Genomic DNA, 19575 nt, shown 5'->3' with positions numbered 1-19575 from the left:
TGAGGTTTCAGTTACTTGCAGCCATATCCAATCTAACAGATAAATCAACCAAAGGAATCATCTTAGAATCCACTGAACATACTATATTTCTTGACTTCTTTAATCTTTTTAGAATTGCTCCTACATATAATTCCCTCTCATTTCTCTCCTCTTATCTGAATTCCATCTTTTGTTAAATATTATCTCCTTTCTGAGATATTCTATTATCTTAGTCTACATTGATCCCCTTTCTATTTTGATGGTATTTACAGGCTAAAGTTTAAAACTTTTATCTTGTACCTGGGGAATGCGACCCTCTGTTGTTCTATTGTTTGATTTTTGTGCTGTTATGTATGCACTATATCACTTTATTGGATGCTAAACTTCTAGAAGACAAACACTGCACTCATATTTCTGTTTTTAATGTCTAAGGAAGTGTTTTCTAGATATAAACAGTAAATAAGTATTTGTCTTGACAATGACAACAATAATAATGTTGTTAGAGTATATTTGGGGGAATCTGGTAAGACATCTGGCCATGGGTTCTAGAGTAAAGGCTAGTCTAGATGGATTTGCCAAGTCAGCCATAGCCTGAGGGAGAACCAAGAAGGGCAGAAATTTAGCAGGTATGTGACTTTAACAAGTTACTTAGTGTCTGCGAGCTTCATTTTTTCTTCTGTAAAATGAAGGTGAAGATTAAGATGAAGATTAGAAATAATATAGGTAAAGACATGCCCCAGTGCTTGTCACATGATAGGCATTAGAACTAGTAGAATTCAGCTTGAATCTCCTAATATATATGGGCAACCAAATTATAAGCTATTTTTTCAGTGTCGAGAAATGATAAATTTACTTATTTTCCTTAACAAAATGGACACAAGAAAAGCGAGAACAATACATTTAAAATGCACTGGACTAGTAAACAGAAGATCTGGTTCTAACTCTAATTCAGTGGCAAACCTACATCTAATTCAGGTAAGTCTGAATATCAGTATTCTGTTTGTAAAATACAGATAACGGGACTTGATTTATTTGCCTTGTAGAGTTATTACAAAAATCATGTGAAATAATGTATGAAAATTTACCTTGAGAAATACAAAGCATTAATATTGGGGCTTCCCTACTGGCACAGTGGTTGAGAATCTGCCTGCTAATGCAGGGGACACGGGTTCGATCCCTGGTCTGGGAGGATCCCACATGCCACAGAGCAACTGGTCCTGTGAGCCACAACTACTGAGCCTGCGCGTCTGGAGCCTGTGCTCCGCAACAAGAGAGTCTGCGATAGTGAGAGGCCCACGCACTGCAATGAAGAGTGGCCCCCGCTTGCCACAACTAGAGAAAGCCCTCGCACAGAAACGAAGACCCAACACAGCAAAAATAAATAAATAAATTAATAATATTAACTTAGGGGTGGAGAAAGGAATCTATAGATTTGAGAATCAGCAGCAGATGCAAGTTTATTCATAGCTTGAAAAATATTACCCAAATTTCAAATTCCCATTGAGTGATTTAGCACAACTAACACTTAAAAAAATGTTCAATGACAAAATGAGCTAGGCTTTAAGTGGAATTGAGATGAAATTAAAACAGAAAACTCATTTCCCTTGAATGAAATGCAAATGCATTTAAACACACAAAATGATAGTACTATTTCATTTTTTAAGGGACACTTGTGAAAAACATTAACCACATTTAGAAGTACTATGAAGACTTCATACCTACAGTGTTAGACTAGAAGAGATGGGGGCAGTAGTTCTATCTGCTACAGATGTGCCATACTATGGGTGAGCTCTCAAATTCATGCTCTGCTTGAAGAGGTATAGATTCAGGATCAAAAAATTAAAACTGTCCATCAATACTAGTTATCACTTTATTTCAAAAATGCTTAGAGATATGATCAAGCATTTTTGTTTATTTGGGGATGGGGTAGGGTGAGGAAGAATGTGCAAATGATAAAAAAATAATCATGCAAAACTAGATTTGTCTGAAAGGCATAAAGTGTTAACTGTGCCAGACCTCTTTCCCATCTTGAGTCAGCAGGCCTTTCTGGAAGAGTCTTTACAGTGTGGGAATTCTATAATTCCAGTGCATTTGACATTTGCCTTCTGAGATGATCATTCTGCCTTCTTGATGGAATTCTCCCTCATTTTCCCAGATGGAAGGACTTGCTTGTTCTTTTAAACTACTGGAGCAGATCTAATCTGTGCTAACCATCTGGGTGCTTTTTACTCCCTTGTAGTGAAGTATTTGTGTGCATGTCCTACGTCCCACAGTAGGTTGTGAACCCTCTAAAGATCCGTTAAATATAATTTTTGAACCCTACTCCAAGGGTTTCCAGGCCAATGTGTTTAACAAAGAAAATAAACAATAAACACATTGGCTGATGGGTAAATTATGCCACCTGAGCCTCTAGCTTTGCTAGAACTCTAACCAGTGGTTATTAGTCTGAGGCTCATTGGCTCCTACAAGGTCTATGAGTGATCTTTCATGATATTCATGAGTCCTAGTTTTATCTATCTAATCATATATCTCCCTATGTTAATTTGGTCTGGTAAAATGAATAATCTATGACTTTCATCAGAATTTCAAAAAGAGTTAAGAAATCATTGCATCTTTTTATTGTAGACTTTCATCCAATAGTTCATGACTTTGGCTGCACATTAGACAGTTTTTAAAATATATGGGTACCACTTCAAAAACGATGGTATAATTGATCTGGGGTGAAGTTTAAGCATAAGTACTTTAAAAAAAAATTCCCTAGAAGATTCTATTGTGCAAACACGGTTGGTCCTCAATCTCAGAATTGCTTTTAGTCGTTGGATATTGAAGCTCTCATGGGCTAGCCTGCTACAGTGACCCCCATTCTGCAGATGTTCTGCCCATTCCTTCAAGTAGTAATTGTCCAGGGAATGCTCTTAATTCAGTGCTTAATCAGGGACATTTATGCCTCAGACTCCAAAACACTCCCTTCGGTTATTTAAAATTTCTATCACTATTCTCAATGCCCTCTTATCCTTTCGATTCTAGGAGGGAACAAAGCATACTTTCTTAATATCAGCTGTGTACCTAGGGAAAGAAAATGCATTAACTGCAGTTTTCAGGGGAACATGTCCATATATGGTTACGTTTAAGCAAAAAAAAATTAACTTGGAACGAATAAGACTAGTGATAATTAGAACAGTCCCTTCAGACAGCTGGTGTCATAACCCAGGCAAGAACAGCCTTTTGTCCATTGGGTTTGATTTCATGACTTACAAGGAGAGTCAAAGTTTGATTTCCTTCTCGCATTTCCCCCACATTAAGAATTTGGCAGCATTTGGAATGGAAACAGATTTCTGGGACATTGTCAGATATCTTCTGGGGATTTTTCATGACTACAGTGTTTTTCTCAATTTGCCATTTCCTATAATTAGGCAGCACATCGCACATCTGATTCCTTGAGACAAAATTATTCAGTGTGGATCATACAGACTCTTTGCTTCTCTGCCTTTCTGAGGCAACCTGTTTGGACATTTCACTCCTTATTAGCAATTCTGCCAAACTGTGAGATGTAGAAGAATCAAAAAAGAAATTCAAATCTAAGTGTTTTTCTTTCTCACGTTTGTTCATGATCAGGTAGGTAAAGAGGTCAGATTTCACAGCTCAGGTTTAATTTATAATTGCCCATGGATGTACAGTATATTTACACCATCCCAGTCCGAACCATACAGAAATTTTTAAAAGCTTAGCTTACTTCATAAACGTCTTTTTAAGCTACATTTTTCTTCCTTTACTGAAAGCGGCAAGTGATTTTTAACTTTTACTTCTACTGCCCCGAATGACTCTTCTGATGCTAAAGGTCATAACACCAGTGACCGCTTGTGTGTGACCACGATGATCTGACTAACATAAAAGATGACCGGAGAGAAGAAGGAAAGTGCAAGGTCTGGGCCGGCGGGTTTTGTCAGATCGGGTGGGCCGGACCACCCCCTTGGCCGCAGCAACTCTTGTCCCCGCTGGCATTTTCCGCCGAGTCGCCCGGCAGCCGCGATATACAGCAGGGCGGCGGGAAGTGGCAGCTTCACCGCCGCCATGGTGCCCGAGAGGAAGCTCAGCTCCGCCGAGGGGGCGGCGGAGGAGGAGCCCAAGAGGAGATCGGCGAGGTTGTCAGCTAAACCGGCTCCTGCAAAAGTGGAAACGAAGCCCAAAAAGGAGGCAGGAAAGAATAAATCTTCAGACAAAAGTGCAAACAAAAGGGAAAAGGGGAGCAAAGGGAAAACAGACTGAAGAGGCTAACCAAGAGACTAAAGAAGATGTACCTGCAGAAAATGGAGAAACTAAAAACGAGGAGAGCCCAGCTTCTGATGAAGCAGGAAAGAAAGAAGCCAAGTCTGATTAATATCACACACCTGGTCCTATCAGTGGTCCCTGTCTCTCTTCTTGCACAATCCAGAGGAATATTTTTATCAACTATTTTGTAAATGCCAGTTTTTTAGTAGCTCTAGAAACATTTTTAAAAAGGAGGGAATACCCCCTCATCCCCAATTTTTTACCCTTAAAATTTTTTTAACGGTAATTTTTTATTTTTAAGGTGAAATCATTTGCTGGTTGTTTATTTTTTGGTACAACCAGAAAATAGTGGGATATTGAATATGGGAGGCTTTGATTGTCTTCGGTGTCAGCTTAACATTCCACAGATGGGGGTAGCTATTATATCCTATAATACAAAGCATACTAAATGGCATTAGGAGTCAGTTGTGCATTTAATGTCTTGAACACTTTTTTTTTTTAATTTTTGTTGGAGTGTGATTGCTTTACAGTGTTGTGTTGGTTTATACTGTGTGGCAAGGTGAATCAGCTGTACATATTCATGCATCCCCTCTTTTTTTGATTTCCTTCGAATTTAGGTCACCACGAAGCACTGGGTAGAGTTCCCTGTGCTGTGAGGTAGGTTCTCATTAGCTATCTATTTTATGCATAGTATCAGTAGTGTATATATGTCAACCCCAATCTCCCAATTCATCCCTCCCTCCCACCCCCAACTTTAAATTACTTCTCTTCCCATATTGTTTTCGGTAGAATTTTTCCTAAAGCAAACCACTCACTCCTTGATCTTGGCTCTCCTGGTCAGAATTTTGTGTGTTCTGTAACATCTTTGGTCATGGTAGTACAGTTCTAGTAACTTTGTTAATGTACTGTGAATGATTGACAATTTGAGTATGTACAGTATATGATATTAAATTGTGAGTTAGTGGGACTTATGACAGAACAGCATATCAATATTTGAAGATATTGGTACTTGCTATTCTGTTAAGGAAAATTTGCCTCCAAATTTTAAGCTGGAAAGTCACTGCAATAACTTTTCAGAAAAGAACCATAACTACATGATTTTTTAGATTTTTGGTACATATGTTAAGAATTGTGTACAGGGACTTCCCTGATGGTGCAATGGTTAAGAATCCATCTGCCAATGCAGGGGACACGGGTTCGAGCCCTGGTCCAGGAAGATCCCACATGCCGCAGATCAACTAAGCTCGTGCACCACAACTACGGAGCCACATGCCGCAACTACTGAAGCCCACGTGCCTAGAGACCGTGCTCTGCAACAAAGAGAAGCCACCGCAATGAGAAGCCCAGGCACTGCAACGAAGAGTAACCCTCGCTCGCTGCAACTAGAGAAATCTCGTGCACAGCAACGAAGACCCAGTGCAGCCAAAAATAAATTATTTAATTAATTAACTTTAAAAAAAAAGAATTGTGTACAAATTGAAATGTCTGAGTACTGATTCTCTAAACAATCAATAAAGTCTCAATTATGAAAGAAAAATAAATAAATAAAGATATGTAGCAGAAAATAAAAATTGCAAGGTCCTATATATAAGGAGGAGTAATTATGCAAGCAGAGGCTAAGGAGGAAGTGACTAAAATGTGACCAAAATATGTCTGTGAATAAAGAAAATCACAAAACCAATAGAAAATTCTGTATTTGTACGTCAGTTGGTAGTTCCAGTAGAGCACACACAGGATGCTGAGTGTTGAGAAATCAACCTAAATGGGATGTGTAATCATGAACAAACAACGGCAGGATACGAACAGGACTAGCAGCCTTTACACTCACTGAAGACCAGTCACGGGGAGTGCAGATGCGGTTCCAATTATGAAATATACAGATCCTCAAGGACCTTAGAAAAATAAAGCTTATTTGTAAAGCATGTTGGCCTTCCCATCAGCCTTCCTTCTGAGGATGTTAATTTATACTGCTAAGGCTTTAGAGGAGTACTATGACATAGAAATTTAAGATATGTTTTTCAGAGTTAGATAGCCCAGCGTTCAAGTGCAAATTCTCCCATTTATTAGCTGTGTGATTCTGATATCTTTTTTACCTCTGTAAGCTTGGCACAGATAAGTATTAATATCTATTAGCTTCTATTATTATATCATTATTATTACTATAACAGCCATCAGAAATATTATTTACTAAGCATTTAGTGCTATGTTAGGCACTGAGTTAGTTAATGGACTGCGCTCCTGACATCTGAAAGCAGTCTGACATAATAAAGTGAGTTTTCATGATGTGGAGACTTTGACTTGAGTCAGAATCCTACCAATTGTTCCTTTGTGACTTGGGGCAAGTTACCTTGCCATTTTAAAATTTCAATTTCTTCATTTTAAAAATGGAGGTAATAATACCTACCTAACAGTTCTATAAGAGTTAAATGATGATAAGATAACATTTGCTACATGGTTAGTGAGATGTCTGCTGTATAATGGGCTCAAAATAACTATGATCCTTTTTACCCTCTGCAATCTTCCATCCACCAAGTGACAAGGTTGAAGTGGAGAGTGGCCAGGCACATTCTGACCCAAGCATAAGCACTGAGTAACTGCACAAACTAAAGTAAGATTGAATGCACATGCATGGTCACATGAGGGATCAGAGTAGAACAAGGGGTGATGAAACCACCATTGAACAGCCAGCACTGATGGCTGTTATAGTAATAATAATAATATAATAATAGAAGCTAATAGATATTAATACTTATTTGTGCCAAGCTTACAGAGGTATAAAAGATATCAGAATCACACAGCTAATAAGTGGGAGAATTTGCACTTGAACCCTGGGCTATCTAACTTTAGACATAGAAGGGTCAAGAAATATTAATTATTAGTGGGTGAGATTATTTTAAACAATGTCTTATAAGAAAACATGGGGGGGGGGACCTTGAAGATGGCGGAAGAGTAAGACGCGGAGATCGCCTTCCTCCCCACGGATACACCAGAAATACATCCACACGTGGAACAACTCCTACAGAACTCCTACTGAAGGCTGGCAGAAGACCTCAGACCTCCCAAAAGGCAAGAAACTCCCCACGTAACTGGGTAGGGCAAAAGAAAAAACAGAGACAAAAGAATAAGGACGGCACCTGCACCAGTGGGAGGGAGCTGTGAAGGAGGAAAAGTTTCCACACACTAGGAAGCCCCTCCGCGGGCGGAGACTGCGGGAGGCAGAGGGGGGAGTTTCGGGACCGCGGAGTAGTGCACAGCGACGGGTGCGGAGGGCAGCGGGGAGATTCCTGCACAGACGATCGGTGCCGACCGGCACTCACCAACCTGAGAGGCTTGTCTGCTCACCCGCCGGGGCGGGCGGGGCTGCGAGCTGAGGCTCGGGTTTTGGTTTTGGATGGAGCTCAGGGAGAGGACTGGGGTTGGCGGCTTGAACATAGCCTGAAGGGGTTAGTGCACCACGACTAGCCGGGAGGGAGTTCGGGGAAAAGCCTGCACCGGCCGAAGAGGCAAGAGACTTTTTCTTCCCTCTTTGTTTCCCGGTGCGCGAGGAGAGGGGTTTAAGAGCGCTGCTTAAAGGAACTCCAGAGACGGGCGCGAGCCGCGGCTAAAAGCGCGAACCCCAGAGACGGGCGCGAGCCGCGGCTGAGGGCGCGAGCCCCCGAGACGGGCGCGAGCCGCGGCTGAAAGCGCAAACCCCAGAGACGGGCGCGAGCCGCGGCTAAAACCGCGGACCCCAGAGACGGGCGGGAGACGCTAAGGCTGCTGCTGCCGCCACCAAGGGGCCTGTGTGCGAGCACAGGTCACTCTCCACACCCCTCTTCCGCGGAGCCTGTGCAGCCCGCCACTGCCAGGTTCCCGGGATCCAGGGACAACTTCCCCGGGAGTACGCACGGCGGGTCTCAGGCTGGTGCAACATCACGCCGGCCTCTGCCGCAACGTCACGCTGCCTCTGCCGCCGCAGGCCCACCACGCACGCAGTGCCCCTCCTTCCCCCATCCCCCAACCCCCGGCCTGAGTGAGCCGGAGCCCCCGAATCAGCGGCTCCTTTAACCCCGTCCTGTCTGAGCGAAAAAACAGACGCCCTCCAGCGACCTACACGCAGAGGCAGGGCCAAATCCAAAGCTGAGCTCCTGTGAGCTGTGAGAACAAAGAAGAGAAAGGGAAATCTCTCCCAGCAGCCACAGAAGCAGCGGATTAAAGCTCCACAATCAACTTGATATACCCTGCATCTGTGGAATACCTGAATAGACAAGGAATGATCCCAAATTGAAGAGGTGGAATTTAGGAGCGAGATCTATGATTTTTTTCCCTTTTCCTCTTTTTGTGAATGTGTACGTGTATGCTTCTGTGTGAGATCCTGTCTGTATACTCTTGCTTCCACCATTTGTCCTAGGGCTCTATCCGTCCATGACTTTTTTTTAAAAATTCTTTTTCTTAATAATTAAGTTTAATTGTAATAACTTTATTATACTTTACCTTCGTTCTTTCTTTCTTTCCTTCCTTCCTTCCCTCCTTTAGACAATGAATCACCCCAAATTGAGGAGGTGGTCTCAGGGAGCAGGATTTATGATTTTTCCCCCTTTACCTCTTTTTGTGAAGGTGTATGTGTATGCTTCTGTGTAAGATTTTCTCTGTATAGCTTTGCTTCCAACATTTGTCCTAAGGTTCTATCCGTCCCTTTTTTTTTTTTTTTTCTAAATATTCTTTAATTCAATAACTATATTATACTTTATTTTATTTTTACTGTATCATCTTTCTTTCTGTCTTTTTTCCTTCTTTCCCTCCTTCCTTCCTTCCTCCCTCCCTCCCTCCCTCCCTCCTTTCTTTCCTTCTTTGCTTCTTTCTTCCTTCCTTCCTTTCCTCCTTTCCTTCTTTCTTTACTCATACTTCTACTAATTCTCCCTACTTTTTCTCCCTTTTATTCTGAGCTGTGTGGATGAAAGGCTCTTGGTGCTCCAGCCAGGAGTCAGGGCTCTGCCTCTGAGGTAGGAGAGCCAACTTCAGGACACTGGTCAACAAGAGACCTCCCAGCTCCACATAATATTAAACGGTGGAAATATCCCAGAGACCTCCATCTTAACACCAGCACCCAGCTTCACTCAACGACCAGCAAGCCACAGTGCTGGACAAACTATGCCAAACAACTAGCAAAACAGGAACACAACCCCACCCATTAGCAGAGAGGCTGCCTAAAATCATAATAAGGCCACAGACACCCCAAAATACACCACCAGACGTGAACCTGCCCACTAGAGAGACAAGATCCAGCCTCATCCAGCACAACACAGGCACTAGTCCCCTCCACCAGGAAGCCTACACAACCCACTGAAACAACCTTAGCCACTGGAGACAGACATCAAAAACAACGGGAACTACGAACGTGCAGCCTGCAAAAAGGAGACCCCAAACACAGTAAGATAAGCAAAATGAGAAGACAGAAAAACACACAGCAGATGAAGGAGCAAGATAAAAACCCACCAGACCTAACAAATGAAGAGGAAATAGGCAATCTACCTGAAAAAGAATTCAGAATAATGATAGTAAGGATGATCCGAAATCTTGGAAGTAGAATGGACAAAATGCAAGAAACAGTTAACAAGGACCTACAAGAACTAAAGACGAAACAAGCAACGATGAACAATGCAATAAATGAAATTAAAATCACTCTAGATAGGATCAATAGCAGAATAACTGAGGCAGAAGAACGGATAAGTGACCTGGAAGATAAAGTAGTGGAAATAACTACTGCAGAGCAGAATAAAGAAAAAAGAATGAAAAGAACTGAGGACAGTCTCAGAGACCTCTGGGACAACATGAAACGCACCAACATTCGAATTATAGGGGTTCCAGAAGAAGAAGAAAGAAAGAAAGGGACTGAGAAAATATTTGAAGAGATTATAGTTGAAAACTTCCCTAATATGGGAAAGGAAATAGTTAATCAAGTCCAGGAAGCACAGAGGGTCCCATACAGGATAAATACAAGGAGAAACACGCCAAGACACATATTAATCAAACTGTCAAAAATTAAATACAAAGAAAGCATATTAAAAGCAGCAAGGGAAAAACAACAAATAACACACAAGGGAATCCCCATAAGGTTAACAGCTGATCTCTCAGCAGAAACCCTACAAGCCAGAAGGGAGTGGCAGGACATACTGAAAGTGATGAAGGAGAATAGCCTGCAACCAAGACTACTCTACCCAGCAAGGATCTCATTCACATTTGATGGAGAAATTAAAACCTTTACAGACAAGCAAAAGCTGAGAGAGTTCAGCACCACCAAACCAGCTTTACAACAAATGCTAAAGGAACTTCTCTAGACACGAAACACAAGAGAAGGAAATGACCTATAGTAGCGAACCCAAAACAATATATAAAATGGAAATAGGAACATACATATCGATAATTACCTTAAATGTAAATGGACTAAATGCTCCCACCAAAAGACACAGATTGGCTGAATGGATACAAAAACAAGACCCTTATATATGCTGTCTACAAGAGACCCACTTCAGAACTAGAGACACATACAGACTGAAAGTAAGGGGATGGAAAAAGATATTCCATGCATATGGAAACCAAAAGAAAGCTGGAGTAGCAATTCTCATATCAGACAAAATAGACTTTAAAATAAGGACTATTAAAAGGGACAAAGAAGGACACTACATAATGATCAAGGGATCGATCCAAGAAGAAGATATAACAATTGTAAATATTTATGCACCCAACATAGGAGCACCTCAATACATAAGGCAAATACTAACAACCATAAAAGGGGAGATCAACAGTAACACATTCATAGTAGGGGACTTTAACACCCCACTTTCACCCATGGACAGATCATCCAAAATGAAAATAAATAAGGAAACACAAGCTTTAAATGATACATTAAACAAGATGGACTTAATTGATATTTATAGGACACTCCATCCAAAAACAACAGAATACACATTTTTCTCAAGTGCTCATGGAACATTCTCCAGGATAGATCATATCTTGGGTCACAAATCAAGCCTTGGTAAATTTAAGAAAACTGAAATTGTATCAAGTATCTTTTCCGACCACAACGCCATGAGACTAGATATCAATTACAGGAAAAGATCTTTAAAAAATACAAACACATGGAGGCTAAACAATACACTACTTAATAATGAAGTGATCACTGAAGAAATCAAAGAGGAAATAAAAAAATACCTAGAAACAAATGACAATGGAGACACAACGACCCAAAACCTATGGGATGCAGCAAAAGCAGTTCTAAGGGGGAAGTTTATAGCAATACAAGCCCACCTTAAGAAGCAGGAAACATCTCGAATAAACAACCTAACCTTGCACCTCAAGCAATTAGAGAAAGAAGAACAAAAAAACCCCAAAGCTAGCAGAAGGAAAGAAATCATAAAAATCAGATCAGAAATAAATGAAAAAGAAATGAAGGAAACAATAGCAAAGATCAATAAAACTAAAAGCTGGTTCTTTGAGAAGATAAACAAAATAGATAAACCACTAGCCAGACTCATCAAGAAAAAAAGGGAGAAGACTCAAATCAATAGAATTAGAAATGAAAAAGGAGAAGTAACAACTGACACTGCAGAAATAAAAAAAATCATGAGAGATTACTACAAGCAACTCTATGCCAATAAAATGGACAATCTGGAAGAAATGGACAAATTCTTAGAAATGCACAACCTGCCAAGACTGAATCAGGAAGAAATAGAAAATATGAACAGACCAATCACAAGCACTGAAATTGAAACTGTGATTAAAAACCTTCCAACAAACAAAAGCCCAGGACCAGATGGCTTCACAGGTGAATTCTATCAAACGTTTAGAGAAGAGCTAACACCTATCCTTCTCAAACTCTTCCAAAATATAGCAGAGGGAGGAACACTCCCAAATTCCTTCTACGAAGCCACCATCACCTTGATACCAAAACCAGACAAGGATGTCACAAAGAAAGAAAACTACAGGCCAATATCACTGATGAACATAGATGCAAAAATCCTCAACAAAATACTAGCAAACAGAATCCAACAGCACATTAAAAGGATCATACACCATGATCAAGTGGGGTTTATTCCAGGAATGCAAGGATTCTTCAATATACACAAATCTATCAATGTGATAAACCATATTAACAAATTGAAGGAGAAAAACCATATGATCATCTCAATAGATGCAGAGAAAGCTTTCGAGAAAATTCAACACCCATTTATGATAAAAACCCTCCAGAAAGTAGGCATAGAGGGAACTTTCCTAAACATAATAAAAGCCATATATGACAAGCCCACAGCAAACATCATCCTCAATGGTGAAAAACTGAAAGCATTTCCACTAAGATCAGGAACAAGACAAGGTTGCCCACTCTCACCACTCTTATTCAACATAGTTTTGGAAGTTTTAGCCACAGCAATCAGAGAAGAAAAGGAAATGAAAGGAATCCAAATCGGAAAAGAAGAAGTAAAGCTGTCACTGTTTGCAGATGACATGATACTATACATACAGAATCCTAAAGATGCTACCAGAAAACTACTAGAGCTAATCAATGAATTTGGTAAAGTAGCAGGATACAAAATTAATGCACAGAAATCTCTGGCATTCCTATATACTAATGATGAAAAATCTGAAAGTGAAATCAAGAAAACACTCCCATTTACCATTGCAACAAAAAGAATAAAATATCTAGGAATAAACCTACCTAAGGATACGAAAGACCTGTATGCCGAAAATTATAAGACACTGATGAAACAAATTAAAGATGATACAAATAGATGGAGAGATATACCATGTTCTTGGATGGGAAGAATCAACATTGTGAAAATGACTCTACTACCCAAAGCAATCTACAGATTCAATGCAATCCCTATCAAACTACCACTGGCATTTTTCACAGAACTAGAACAAAAAATTTCACAATTTGTATGGAAACACAAAAGACCCCGAATAGCCAAAGCAATCTTGAGAACGAAAAAAGGAGCTGGAGGAATAAGGCTCCCTGACTTCAGACTATATTACAAAGCAACAGTAATCAAGACAGTATGGTACTGGCACAACAACAGAAAGATAGATCAGTGGAACAGGATAGAAAGCCCAGAGATAAACCCACGCACATATGGACACCTTATCTTTGATAAAGGAGGCAGGAATGTACAGTGGAGAAAGGACAGCCTCTTCAATAAATGGTGCTGGGAAAACTGGACAGGTACATGTAGAAGTATGAGATTAGATCACTCCCTAACACCATACAGAAAAATAAGCTCAAAATGGATTAAAGACCTAAATGTAAGGCCAGAAACTATCAAACTCTTAGAAGAAAACATAGGAAGAACACTCTATGACATAAATCACAGCAAGATCCTTTCTGACCCACCTCCTAGAGTAATGGAAATAAATACAAAAATAAACAAATGGGACCTAATGAAACTTCAAAGCTTTTGCACAGCAAAGGAAACCATAACCAAGACCAAAAGACAACCCTCAGAATGGGAGAAAACATTTGCAAATGAAGCAACTGACAAAGGATTAATCTCCAAAATTTACAAGCAGCTCATGCAGCTCAATAACAAAAAAACAAACAACCCCATCCAAAAATGGGCAGAAGACCTAAATAGACATTTCTCCAAAGAAGATATACAGAATGCCAACAAACACATGAAAGAATGCTCAACATCATTAATCATTAGAGAAATGCAAATCAAAACTACAATGAGATATCATCTCACACCAGTCAGAATGGCCATCATCAAAAAATCTAGAAACAATAAATGCTGGAGAGGGTGTGGAGAAAAGGGGACACTCTTGCACTGCTGGTGGGAATGTGAATTGGTTCAGCCACTGTGGAGAACAGTATGGAGGTTCCTTAAAAAACTACAAATAGAATTACCATATGACCCAGCAATCCCACTACTTGGCATATACCCTGAGAAAACCAAAATTCAAAAAGAGTCATGTACCAAAATGTTCATTGCAGCTCTATTTACAATAGCCAGGACATGGAAACAACCTAAGCGCCCATCATCGGATGAATGGATAAAGAAGATGTGGCACATATACACAATGGAATATTACTCAGCCTTAAAAAGAAATGAAATTGAGATATTTGTAATGAGATGGATAGACCTAGAGTCTGTCATACAGAGTGAAGTAAGTCAGAAAGAAAAAGACAAATACCGTATGCTAACACATATATATGGAATTTAAGGGGAAAAAATGTCATGAAGAACCTAGGGGTAAGATAGGAATAAAGACGCAGACCTACTGGAGAACGGACTTGAGGGTATGGGGAGGGGGAGGGGTGAGTTTTGACAGGGCGAGAGAGAGTCATGGACATATACACACTAACAAACGTAGTAAGGTAGATAGCTGGGGGGAAGCAGCCGCAAGGCACAGGGATATTAGCTCGGTGCTTTGTGACAGCCTGGAAGGGTGGGATGGGGAGAGTGGGAGGGAGGGAGACGCAAGAGGGAAGACATATGGGAACATATGTATATGTATAGCTGATTCACTTTGTTATAAAGCAGAAACTAACACACCATTGTAAAGCAATTATACCCCAATAAAGATGTTAAAAAAAAAAAAGAAAAGAAAACATAGGGAAAAGCTAATTTCTGTAGGCTTCCAAAGACCTTATAAAGACCTGAGAGTTAATCATCTTGTAAATATACCTCCGATTGACTGGCATGTTTAGAAGATTTGTCTATTTTATAACATCTAGTACTGAAAGCCTGTGCAGAGTTTCAATGGATGCAAAAGACTTATTCTGTTGCTATTGTTCTAAATATAACCATCAGAAAATTAATAAGCTGGGTCAGTTAAGTTGGCCTTTTCATGATGATGTGTATCTTGCTTATTTAATTAGTGTCCATTGTCTTCATTACAGTTAGCATTTCAAAATGGTATTGATTGAGAACTGAATTGGCCACAAAACACTGTATTTGTATTTACACATTTATTCTCAAGATTAATTTTTAAAATCAAATCTCCTTTTTTCTGGGCTTTCTCTAACAAAAATGGTTAAATAAACAAATCATTAGGCTAAGAACAGAAGTGCCTCCACAAGTCCAATAGCCCAATTTAACTCATTACTGACGAATCTTAGGCATGACATATGACATCCAAATTTCCAGAAAGCAAAACATCTGCACAGTTTTGTCAATTATTATAACGAATGGCAGCTTACAAATATGTTAAACCAAGAGAAAGAAAGAAAAGTTGTAACATGTCACTGGCTCTTGTTTTCTGAGATCCATTCTCTTCCCTCTGTCATTAAATTAACTTATTCCTGTTGGATTATGTAAATACAGCATGCTGTAACCAGTATCTGCCCTGTATGAAAATGCTTTTAGGAACAGGCAATGGCTGTAATACTCATTATTCAAACTTCCAATTTTTATTCTATTGAATAATAACTTTATTTGTAACATTAGCGTTGATTTCATTCCAACCTCTTTTCTCAAGATGCAGGAAGATTGGGCTCCTGAGGCCCTTTTACAAATACAGTAAAAAAAACAGGAATTATTTTCTAATAATGTAGGCAGGAGGAGATTTCTTCCCAAGGGCAAAGCATGAACTCCCAACACTTGCCCTCCTGGGGCCTTAACTTGAGTTCCGAGTGCTCTTGCTGAGTCAACTTTGGGAAAGCAGTCAGGTGTCTTTGAATTCAACAGATGTGCTTGGCATATGAGAGAGATCACACCATCAAGGGCATTGAAAATATTATTTTGTAAACCTTAGTTAAAAGGTATGACAGACGTGAGACAAAGGGTCTTGGTTTATTTCTCAGAGAAATTGTCTAAAGGAGACATAGATTTGGAGAGTAGGGGGCAGTTGTTCCCACTCTTGGCTGCTTTGCTACCTAAAAAAAAACAATGACCTTGGCAAAGTGACTTCTAATTTCTCCCTTTCTGTGGAAGCAATACTCAAGAATGAACATATAGTGTCCTACATATACTCAGGGTGGGAAAGCAAAAATATTAGAATTTGCCCTGTTACAATGTATATTCTAGGAAAACACATTGGTAACCCTAGTATGGGCTATAATTAACTCTTTTTTTTAAACATTCATAGGGTTTTTAAAAAAATAAATATTGTTTTTAACATCTTTAGTGGAGTATAATTGCTTTACAATGGTGTGTTAGTTTCTGCTGTATACCAAACTGAATCAGCTATACATATACATATATCCCCATATCTCCTCCCTCTTGCATCTCCCTCCCACCCTCCCTATCCCACCCCTCTAGGTGGACACAAAGCACTGAGCTGATCTACCTGGGCTATGTGGTTTCTTCCCTCTAGCTATCTATGTTACATTTGGCAGTGTATATATGTCCATGTCACTCTCTCACTTTGTCCCAGCTTACCCTTCCCCCTCCCCATGTCCTCAAGTCCATTCTCTACATCTGGGTCTTAATTCCTGTCTTGTCCCAAGGTTCTTCAGAACCTTTTTTTTTTTTTAGATTCCATATATATGTGTTAGCATATGGTATTTGTTTTCCTCTTTCTAACTTACTTCACTCTGTATGACAGTCTCTAGGTCCATCCACCTCACTACAAACAACTCAATTTTGTTTCTTTTTATGGCTAATATTCCACTCTATATATGTGCCACATCTTCTTTATCCATTAATCTGTCGATGGACACTTAGGTTGCTTCCATGTCCTAGCTATTGTAAATAAAGCTGCAATGAACATTGTGATACGTAACTCCTTTTGAATTATGGTTTTCTTAGGGTATATGCACAGTAGTGGGATCTGGGTCATATGGTAGTTCTAGTTTAAGTTTTTTAAGGAACCTCCATACTGTTCTCCATAGCGGCTGTATCAATTAACATTCCCACCAACAGTGCAAGAGGGTTCCCTTTTCTCCACACCCTCTCCAGCATTTATTGTCTGTAGATTTTTTTAAGATGGCCATTCTGACCTGCGTGAGGTGATACCTCATTGTAGTTTCGATTAGAATTTCTCTAGTGAATAGTGATGTCTAGCATCGTTTCATATGTTTGTTGGCAATCTGTATACCTTCTTTGGAGAAAAGTCTATTTAGGTTTTCTGCCCATTTTTGGATTGCATTGTTTGTTTTTCTTGATATCGAGCTGCATGGGCTGCTTGTAAATTTTGGAGATTAATTCTTTGTCAGTTGCTTCATTTGCAACTATTTTCTCCCATTCTGAGGGTTGTCTTATCATCTGGTTTATGGTTTCCTTTGTTGTGCAAAAACCTTAAGTTTCATTAGGTCCCATTTGTTTATTTTTATTTCTATTTCCCTAGGAGGTGATTCAAATAGGATCTTCCTATGATTTATGTCATGGAGTGTTCTGCCTATGTTTTCCTCTAAGAGTTCTATAGTGTCTGGCCTTACATTTAAGTCTTTGATCCATTTTGAGTTTATTTTTGTGTATTGTGTCAGGGAGTGCTCTAATTTCATTCTTTTACATGTAGCTGTCCAGTTTTCCAAGCACCACTTATTATTGAAGAGGCTGTCTTTTCTACATTGTATATTCTTAGCTCCTTTGTCAAAGACAAGGTGATCATATGTGTGATCATATGTGCATGGGTTTATCTCTGGGCTTTCTATCCTGTTCCATTGATCTATATTTCTGTTTTTGTGCCAGTACCAGACTGTCTTGATTACTGTAGCTTTGTAGTATAGTCTGAAGTCCAGGAGCCAGATTCCTCCTGCTCTGTTTTTCTGTCTCAAGATTGCTTTGGCTTTTTGGGGTCTTTTGTGTTTACATACAAATTGTGAAATATTTTGCATTAGTTCTATGAAAATGCCATTGGTGGTTTGATAGGGATTGCACTGAATCTGTAGATTGCTTTGGGTAGTATAGTCATTTTCACAATGTTAATTCTTGCAATCCAAGAACATGGTATATCTCTCCATCTGTTTGTATCATCTTTAATATCTTTCATCAGTGTCTTGTAGTTTTCTGCATACAGGTCATTTGTCTCCTTAAGTAGGTTTATTGCTAGGCATTTTATTCATTTTGTTGCAGTGGTAAGTGGGAGTGTGTCCTTAATTTCTCTTTTAGATTTTTCATCATTAGTGTATAGGAATGAAAGAGATTTCTGTGCATTAATGTTGTATCCTGCTACTTTACCAAATTCATTGATTAGTCCTAGTAGTTTCCTGGTAGCATCTTTAGGATTCTCTATGTATAGTATCATATCATCTGCAAGCAGTGACAGTTTTACTTCTTCTTTTCTGTTCCTTTTACTTCTTTTTCTTCTCTGATTGCTGTGGCTAAAGCTCCCAAAACTATGCTGAATAATAGTAGTGAGAGTGGGCAACCTTGTCTTGTTCCTTATCTTAGTGGAAATTGTTTCAGTTTTTCACCGTTGAGAAGGATGTTGGTTGTGGGTTTTCATATATGGCCTTTATTATGTTGAAGTAAGTTCCTCTATGCCTGCTTTCTGGTGGGTTTTTATCATAAATGGATGTTGAATTTTGTCAAAAGCTTTTTCTGCGTCTATTGAGATGATCATACGTTTTTTTCCCTTCGATTTGTTAATATGGTGTATAACATTGATTGATTTGTATATATTGAAGAATCCTTGCATTTTGGGGATAAATCCCACTTGATCATGGTGTATGATCCTTTTAATGTGCTGTTGGATTATGTTTGCTAGTGTTTTATTAAGGATTTTTACATCTATGTTCATCAGTGATAGTGGCCTGTAGTTTTCTTTTTTGTGTGACATCTTTTTTTTTTTTTTTTTTTTTTTATATTGCGGTACACGGACCTCTCACTGTTGTGGCCTCTCCCATTGCGGAGCACAGGCTCCGGACGCGCAGGCTCAGCGGCCATGGCTCACAGGCCCAGCCACTCCGCGGCATGTGGGATCCTCCCCGACCGGAGCACGAACCCATATCTCCTGCATTGGCAGGCGGACTCTCAACCACTGTGCCACCAGGGAAGCCCTGTGTGACATCTTTGTGTAGTTTTGGTATAGGAGTGATGGTGGCCTCATAGAATGAGTTTGGGAGTGGTCCTCTCTCTGCTATATTTTGGAAGAGTTTGAGAAGGATAGATGTTAGCTCTTCTCTAAATGTTTGATAGAATTCGCCTGGGAAACCATTTGGGTCCTGGGCTTTTGTTTGTTGGAAGATTTTTAATCACAGTTTCAGTTTCAGTGCTTGTGGTTGGTCTGTTTATATTTTGTATTTCTTCCTTGTTCAAACTCAGAAGTTTGTGCTTTTCTAAGAATTTGTCCATTTCTTCCAGGTTGTCTATTTTATTGGCATATAGTTGCTTGTAGTAATCTCTCATGATCCTTTGTATTTCTGCAGTGTCAGTTTTTACTTCTCCTTTTTCATTTCTAATTCTATTGATT

At 39.6% G+C, this 19575-nt stretch overlaps 1 pseudogene; it reads left to right on the top strand.

Annotated features, from left to right (window-relative positions):
• Positions 1-4050: 4050 nt before the first annotated feature.
• On the top strand, positions 4051-4357 carry LOC116758274 (annotated as a pseudogene).
• Positions 4358-19575: the final 15218 nt, after the last annotated feature.

The sequence above is a fragment of the Phocoena sinus genome, chromosome 8 (genome assembly GCF_008692025.1).
Source record: "Phocoena sinus isolate mPhoSin1 chromosome 8, mPhoSin1.pri, whole genome shotgun sequence".
Taxonomy (NCBI): Eukaryota; Metazoa; Chordata; class Mammalia; order Artiodactyla; family Phocoenidae; genus Phocoena; species Phocoena sinus.
This window is presented reverse-complemented; position numbering and strand designations above follow the sequence as displayed.